Source organism: Rhinichthys klamathensis, unplaced genomic scaffold, assembly GCF_029890125.1.
Source record: "Rhinichthys klamathensis goyatoka isolate OS25496 unplaced genomic scaffold, OSU_Roscu_1.1 h1tg000792l_1, whole genome shotgun sequence".
In the NCBI taxonomy this organism is placed as follows: domain Eukaryota; kingdom Metazoa; phylum Chordata; class Actinopteri; order Cypriniformes; family Leuciscidae; genus Rhinichthys; species Rhinichthys klamathensis.
In genome coordinates, this window is record NW_026607188.1 from 40,155 (window position 1) to 49,146 (window position 8,992).

Here is an 8,992-nt window from a genome sequence, read left to right on the forward strand (position 1 = left end):
TAACACTACACAGAACACTCGTGTTCACTTCAATTTCACAGCCATGAATCAATGTGTATCAATAAGGCAAAAGCACTGCAATTCACTCACACGATAGGGCTGATTAGAGGCCTACGATCCGTTTGTTACACTCACGTGGGGGGAGATTCAACCTTCAGTTCCTCCTCGACACACTCTGCAACACACACTTCTCTAATAGTCAGGTTCGCACTCACTGCATCCTCTTCAGACTGTTTGAATGTTCGTAAGATGAAATCAATGCACTTATCTCTCTCTCTCTCTCTCTCTCCCCGCCGCGCGGGTCCAATCGATAACTCGGTCCAGCAGATTTCCCACAGACGATCACTCTGATCCAACAGACTTCAATGGGCGGCGGCCGCACCCCGACAACTTTCCTGAACAAGCTGGAACCCGAAACCACTCTTCACTGCGCTGGAACAACCACTCAAACTCTGAGACAACCACTTCTCTGGGACAACCAGCTTTGAACACCCCAACCAGCTTTTTCCTCTCTCTTTTATACTCCTTTTCCCCGGGCAGGTGGTTCAATGAAGCATTTCTCATGGGCTTCAGCTGGCGCTCATCATGGTCGGCGGCCATGATGTATATACCCAGCGCCGGCCCGGTGTTACACCGGGATTTCTTCCCTCTGGAAACGAGTCGATGATTTTTGGTTCCTGGTTTGTTCACCCAGGGACATTATATTTTTATTTACACATGGTGAAAATGTTTACTTGTAGTCGTAACCATGGAAATCTACAAAATATTATAGGGCTATTTGAACTATGGTCACTGTAATGTTCATTTCCATGAGGAATGCTCTCTATGATTGATTAGTTCTGACTTGCAGCATTTGCGTGTGTTCAGTTCAGATAAGCAGGGAAGTGGTTCTACTACACAATTATTCACTAACATAGGTTATTCATCCAATATGCATTCATTATGCATATTGTACGCATTAGATTTCTTGTCAAATAAACAAAATCACTGGTAAAAAAAAAAACAAAAAACTGTAGTATCGATATTTTTATTTGAGTATCAATACTTTCGATTCTCGACACCAGTATCGATATATCGATACTTTGTATCGATACGCCCATCACTAAAATATAGCCTTCATTTAAATACATTTTGGAGAACAGACAGAAGAAGATCCGTGCATTTGATCGTTGTTTGTGTTGGGCATGACATGACTGCGAGCTCATGTGAAGAGTTTTAACCCTTTCTAATCTGTCAATGGTTCCCATCCCTTTACATTTGAATGCAAAACTCCATAGAGTCACTTTATTCCGACATTGTCTAATAATCCAAATGTAGTTGTATAAGTTATTATACTATTATACAAACCAAAGGACAGGCAATGGTTTTCGGGCTATAGATATAATATACACATATACAGAAATAATGTTTGTCTCTTCTGTTTTTGTTGCAAAGATAGCTTGTCTAATTATGATAATTCTAGTCATTTAAATGAAAAAATATCTAAATAATATCATGTTATATATATATATATATATATATATATATATATATATATATATAGGCCTCTGTGATCCAAAGTAACTAGTAACTAACTACTTGAGTAGTTTTTTCATTGGATACTTTTTTACTCTTACTCAAGTAACTTTTAAGATTATTACTTTTACTTTTACTTTGAGTAAATATTTCTATAAGTACTTGTACTTTTACTTGAGTACAGTTTTTGGATACGCCACTCACCTCTGGACACTATTATGGTAGGATGCACCAAAAGCAGGCTTGGGCATGGATTTAAAAGCACCCGGCACTGAGCCAAGGCACAAGTCAATGGTGGAGTTGTTCATGGTTGTTGCACAAGTAATATACTGCTCATATGTTTTCAATGTCTTATGTATCTGGCAGTGGTTAAAATCTCCCATAACAAATTTTGGAGCATCGGGTGAGAAAGCATCGAGTCTGTTGGTCACTTCCGCGATCAGGTGCGCAGCTGAGGAGGCGTTCGCGCGCGGATGTATATACACCAGGGTGAAGAAAAGCTGGGGAAACTCCCTTGGAAGATAAAAAGGGCGAAGAGAGATAGATAGCAGCTCAAGGTCAGGGGTACAGATTTCCTCCCGAACAGTGACGGTGTTACAGTACCTCTCATTGATGTAGAAGCAGACTCCTCCCCCGGTGGATTTGTTTGTTATAACAGGTGACCTGTCCATGCGCACAGGGCACCCGAAACCGCTAATGCGTAAATCCTCATTCCTGTCCGCCTCTCCCAGCCATGTCTCAGTGAAAGCCAGCAGGCATGTGTCTCTAAAGTCACGCTTACACCTAGCGTAAGCCTCCATTTCATCAACTTTGTTCCGAATGGACTGTACATTGGAGAGAAGAATGGTGGAAAGCGGAGGGAGCCGGCGTCTATCAGCCAACCCACATCTCCTTAGTCGGCGTTGGACACCGCCTCTCCTACCTCTCTTCCTCCGGTGATTTTTGGGAACTTTATGTATATCCTCTGTTGCAGCATTATCTTTGCTGCGAACCAGATATGAACTATTTTCACCAGCAGCAGGTGTAAGTGGACGGAGTTCGAGCAGTTGCTCTCGAGAGTAGATAATCCTGTGACCAGCCCCACCGCCGCCATCACTTCCCCAGGTAAAACGATTAAGAATCGTAATCAAAAGTGTCAGATAGACACAACTCATGGCTCCAGATTAGTAAAAAGAGGTTTAAAAAGTGCACACCGACATACAAAACAAACGTAAAAAACACACGTAACAACAGTGATCAAGCGTACAGCATTCACGCTGCGCACGGGTCGCACAGTAGCTTGCGCGCCCCGGAAGGAACCGATGTGTGCCACAACTGTTACCACAACAGGCTGCTGAATGAGGCTGCTAACCTTTTGTGAAGGTCATATGGGTTTGGAATGATTTTTTAAAAATGACCTTTTTTTGTTGATGAATGATTGTGGAGATTTAAGTATTTTCTTTAAAATAGTGGTAATGAGAATATGTAAGGAATATTGAAATTATCTTATTAGTTTGATCAATTCCTACTTTAATATTCTTAAACGTTACATGACACCGGAAATGCTGTGCAGCCAAAGAGAAAAAATAGAACAAATGTATGCTAAAACTAGTTTGTCTTATGATTGAGTTGTCTAGAATTGGGAAGTGACATGAATTTCTTAACACATAAATGTGTAATTGTTTGAGTCTCTTTGCTGCGGCTGAACTGACTTTCTGCCGTCTGCTAATAAACATTCATGCAAAGATAAACTTGGGAGTCATGTCTGGTAATGCTGCGCGGTAATAAGAGAAGATTCAATTATTCTTGAGCCCACGGTGGTTAAAACAGTGATAGTGATTTCTTGGAAGGGGCAAGGCCAATCTGAGTAATGGAGATGGGAGATCACCTTGAGAGCTCAAACATGACAATCTGGGGCTCAGATCAGGAAGCAGACAGACTGGCTAAACCGCCCGTCTGCTAGCTGTCTCACGTCACCAAGGTCAGATAAATCCCATCACATAGAGACTCTTTCACCTAGATATCATCATATAGAGACTGTGTCTGTTCCCCGAATTATGAAATACAAAAAACTTCCAAACCCATCTAAGGGTAAAAATGTAATTGATGTTCAACAAATAAAAAACAGATTTAATACATATGAACAAATGATAAAGCTTGGGTTGCTGAATATTCAATCCCTTTCTTCAAAAGTACTTTGTCACGGATCCCATCAGCAATGACACATCCCAACCAAACTCAACTCAGCGCACCTGGTCTCGCTCATCATCTCCGGAGTTCTGATCAGTTCCACCTGCATGTCATCACTCACCTCTATCGCTCACTGCTTAAAAAGCCCCGTTACTTTCCACTCAGCGTCAGGTCTCGTCTATACGATACCCACGACCCTCTGGTTCCAAACCATCTTTGTCTGGGTCTAGAAAGACTCTTTTTGCAAAGTATTGTCAGTCTCATGCTAACAACCTATCTGTGTCTCCTGAACAGCTTCAACGTGGAAATCGCCCTTGAATCACCCAGCTTCATTCACCAGTGCTTCCTTTGATCTGGAAACTTCGCGAATCATCTGGTGTTTGATCTGTACCCAGGACTGTTCCAGTAAAGTATATCCAGTGTGCTGAGTACCTCTGATTGGATCTTATGTCTTCTGTTGTCTTGGAGCTTGCTTTACGTGTCAAATAAACAGTGTGTATTCTACTTCCGTATCCTCGTCCTTTAGTAGACTGTGACATACTTATTGTTAATGATATGATTTCAGACTATAACCTAGATGTGCTGTGTTTGACAGAAACCTGGTTAAAACCAAACGATTACATTACTTTAAATGAGTCAACCCCACAAGATTACTCTTATAAACATGAACCTCGTCTGAAAGGCAAAGGGGGAGGTGTTGCTGTAATTTATAGTAATATATTCAGAATTACTGAGAAGTCTAGTTTCAAATATAATTCTTTTGAAGTGTTGGTGCTTAATGTAACACTATCTATTCTAGTGTAAATGATGAATCCCGTCTGAGATTTGTACTGGCTACTGTATACCGGCCACCAGGGCACCATACAGACTTTATCAAAGAATCTGCTGGCTTTATATCAGAGTTAGTACTGCCTGCAGATAAAGTCCTAATTGTTGGTGATTTTAATATACATGTAGACAATGAAAAAGATACATTGGGATAGGCAATTAAAGACATTCTTAACTCTATTGGAGTTAGACAACACGTGTCAGGACCTACTCATTGTCGTTATCATACTCTAGATCAGGGGTCTCCAACACGTAGCTCGTGGCCTGATTGGAGGTAGCTCGCCAACGGGCCGTTCACATACCGCGTCTTTTGCGCGCTCAAGTTCGTTATTTCAAATGTAGGCGCTTGGGCAAGCGCGCTCATAATTGAAGCGAAGTGCTCATTTTTTCCAGGTGCAGCGAGATGAAAACACCTCAACTTTTCAAAATGTCGCGAGCGCACCGCAGGTCATGTGACAAGAACCAACCATCAGCTTCACCCTTTCCGTAACAACATTGAAAGCTCAGTCAACATGAAGGATGGGGGTGCACCCAAACACTACGGGTGTTTTTCTCTTCTCCGTAAATAAATGTTGTAGCAGAGCTACAGCAAGCGTTTTTCGGTAGTGGAAATCCATTAGCTACTTAAACTTCTTTGTTGTGGAGAGCATATGGTTGCATAGCAACGACAGACGCCACGGGAAAATCGGACCGAATTTTACTATTAATAATAAAAGATAAGCTAATGTGCATTGTAAATGTCTGTAATTTATCTTTTTTGACTCATTCTTTTTATAAAAATGATTTAAAGGCTGAAATATGTGAGGTTTATCTTTTTATAAAAACCTTTTTTGTCAAAACTTTATTTGAACTTGTACATGTTAGTAGATAACATGTTGCAAGACACTCCTTTAAAATCTGGCCATCATTTTTAATATTATTTTAATGTTTATTTAAACAAAAAGTGCATATTGATGCTATTTTTTTGTTATTTGCTGGTTTTCAACATATAACTTGGTGAACTGATTTTATTTAGTAGTATGAAAGGAACTTTTCATGCCATTTCATCTCTAGTTATGATGCACTATAAAATCAACTATTACAGTATAATAATAATCTAATATAATAATATGCAAAGTACAATTTTCTATAAAAAAAATTAATCTCGGATTATGTTCTTTTCTCTGACATTTAAGGGTGACATATATAGGCCTACAAAAACTCTTTTAGGTCTAAAACAGTTTGGATAGCTGTTAATATGAGTTATGAGACATTATTTAAGAGATTTAAGTATTGTATTACATGAGTAGCTCTCGGCCACTTTCATTTTTAAAAAGTAGCTCTCAAATGAAAAAAGGTTGGAGACCCCTGCTCTAGATCTAATATTATTATCTCATGGAATAGATGTTGATGCCGTTGAAATTCTGCAGCAGAGCGACGACATCTCAGATCATTATCTAGTCTCGTGTAAACTTGATTTAGCCAAGGCTGCAAAGCCGACTCTGTGTTATAAATATGTTAGACCTATCACTTCTGCCACTAAAGATTGCTTTATAAATAATCTTCCTGATCAGTTTCATCATCTCAGCATCCCAGACAGCTTAGAAGTACTCGATATTGCGACAGAAACTTTTAACTCTTTTTTTCCAGCACTTTAGACGCAGTTGCTCCGTTGCGCTTAAAGAAGATTAAAGAAAATAGTCCAACGCCGCGGTACAACGAGCAGGGCCGGCGATTGCTATAGGCAGGACTAGGCGATTGCATTGATGATTATTGTCGATCATTTTCTAAGAGGAGGGGGGGGGGGGGGTTGCGTTACGTTAGGCAAGTGCTCAGCTGCTGGCGCGTTGATTGAAAATGAAGTGGTCTAAACCCTCTGGTGCACAGGGACAAAAACGGAGAAAGCAACAAGATAAAAAGAAAGCCCTGTATAGAGGTAAGTCTTCTCATCTCAGCCATTAAGGTGTCAAACGAAATAAATTTACTTAGTATTGTGCACAGGCATGAACTGGCCATCGGGGATACCGAGAGAATCCCGGTGGGCAGACGTGCTTTTTGGGCCAATACATCTAGTCAAGTCAAGTCATCTTCATTTATATAGCACTTTTAACAATGAATTATTTCACAGCAGTTTTACAGAGATAAACATATAATTTAAGGTAACAGATTGTTTTGGCGTTATAGCGGTTCTTGAATAATGTTACTTCCAGCTAAAGTTAACTTTGATTGATTCACCTCCGTCGAAATGATCAGACTTTAAACGCGAACCTGTGATTAACGCTGACGGCGTTCACATGCTCATTCAGAATTCTATAGTTATGTGCTTTTTAAAATATGTGCGCAGGTTTGTAATTCATACAACCCAGCCTAAACAAACTACTTTTCTTGCCTATAAATTTTGATACAGAATTTTGTTTTATTTTATCACTTCGGGGTACGCGAGCCGGAATTCACAGCGCTTTATCTGTAGAGTGGGAAAGGGATCCTCCATAGGGAGAGGATAGTGGATACTTCAGCACTGCATTGTCATCGGGTCCAGGCGAATCTCCTTCGTCAGATCTGGACACGGCCTGGATCCGGCAGGCTGCAGGAAAACCTCGGGATAAACAAAGACACTAATATTAGCGTAGATGCCATTCTTCTTATGATGTAGCGAGTACATCAAGATTTAAGGGAAGTGTTCCCAGTTCCGGCTGACCTAATCTATGCAGCCTAACATTGAATTTATAGAAGTCTATAATCTCATACTTTTTTTTTTTTTTTGTCTTAACGGCCCATAAAACTCGTACATTGGCGGCCCATTCGTTTTCTTTTGCTTAATTGGCGGCGCTGGGTTACTTCCAAGTACATAACTTACTTTCAAGTATAGAAATTTGTAAAAAAACTAATTATGAAAGTTTCCTTTATTTTTCAGTGCATTTGTTTTACAATATAGCCTATGGCTATTACTGTCATGGGATTAATATTATAACTATTATTATGTAGTAGTGTAAGGTAGACAGACACTGTAACTAGAAGAGGTAACTTTTAATTTTTCTTTGTTCAATTTGCACAATAAATGTGGGTCGGAGCTTTTAATTTTGAACTCTCAAAGTGCACCAGAATGATGAATTTAACATTAAAATGCACACAATTTTCTTATGGGGGGGCATACCCCCGAAACCCCCTTAGCCTTGTAGCAGCCTAATAGATTAGTAATAATAGTAGTGGTGGTAGTAATTGTAATTTATCTACTACAAGTTACATGGTCAGATAAAATGTATTTGTACAATGCAACTATGTAGGATGATTTGTAGCATTTGGCTGAACAATATATTACAGTTGATCCTTCAAGTCAAAATTAGCTTGTTGAAGTTTTGGAGTGACTATAAGAGCATTTTTGTTTAGTTTAATAAATACTAGACCTAACCCTAACCCTAACCCTTCACTCATTGGGCGCAAAACTCAATCTCGCCTAGGGCAACCAAAGGGCTAGAGCCTGCCCTAACAACGAGCACACTCAGGTCCTAAAGAGAGCAGCCAGAATAATGGAGCGCAATTGGAAGAAAACAAAACTAGAGGTATTTCGCATTTCATGGAAAGAGAGCACAATTGCATACAGAGAGGCCTTAAAAGCTGCTAGATCTGCTTATTTTTCAACCCTATTAGAAGAAAATAAACAAAACCCTAGGTACTGCTCCGCAGTACTTGAGCGAGCTCTTAACGCATTATAGTCCTTCACGTCTATTGCGATCTCAAAATTCCGGCCAGTTGATAATACCTAGAATATCTAAATCGACTGCTGGCGGGAGATCCTTTTCCTATTTAGCACCAAAACTCTGGAACAGTCTTCCTACCATTGTCCGGGAAGCAGACACACTCTGTCAGTTCAAAGCTAGACTAAAAACACATCTCTTTGGCCTAGCATACACATAACACACTATAGACTTCTATAATTCAATGTTAGGCTGCATAGATTAGGTCAGCCGGAACTGGGAACACTTCCCTTAAATCCTGATGTACTCGTTACATCATAAGAAGGATGGCGTCTATGCTAATATTAGTCTCTCTGTTTATCCCGAGGTTTACCGCAGTCTGCCGGATCCAGGCCGTATTCAGATCTGAATCAATCAAAACTACCTTTAGCTGGAGAATAACTTTATCCTAATGCTGTTGTAAAGCCCAAACAATCTGTTACAGTAATTTCGATTATAACTGTAAAGCTGCTTTGAAACAATCCATACTGTTAAAAAGTGCTTAATAAATAAAGATGACTTGACCTTAAGTCAGATATAATATATAGTTTTTGTACAAATGTATGCGACACAATCTATTTAAGAACAATGATATTCAACAGCAATGTTGCTCAAAGAGTAAAATATGGTGATAGCATAGCCAGTCATAGGTTTTTATTTACCAGAGAAAACATGAAATGATAAAAAATATACATACATTAAAATAAATGTAAGACACTTAGGATAAAGCAAATTATTTTTTTCTGTCTTCCATTAATCAACTCAGA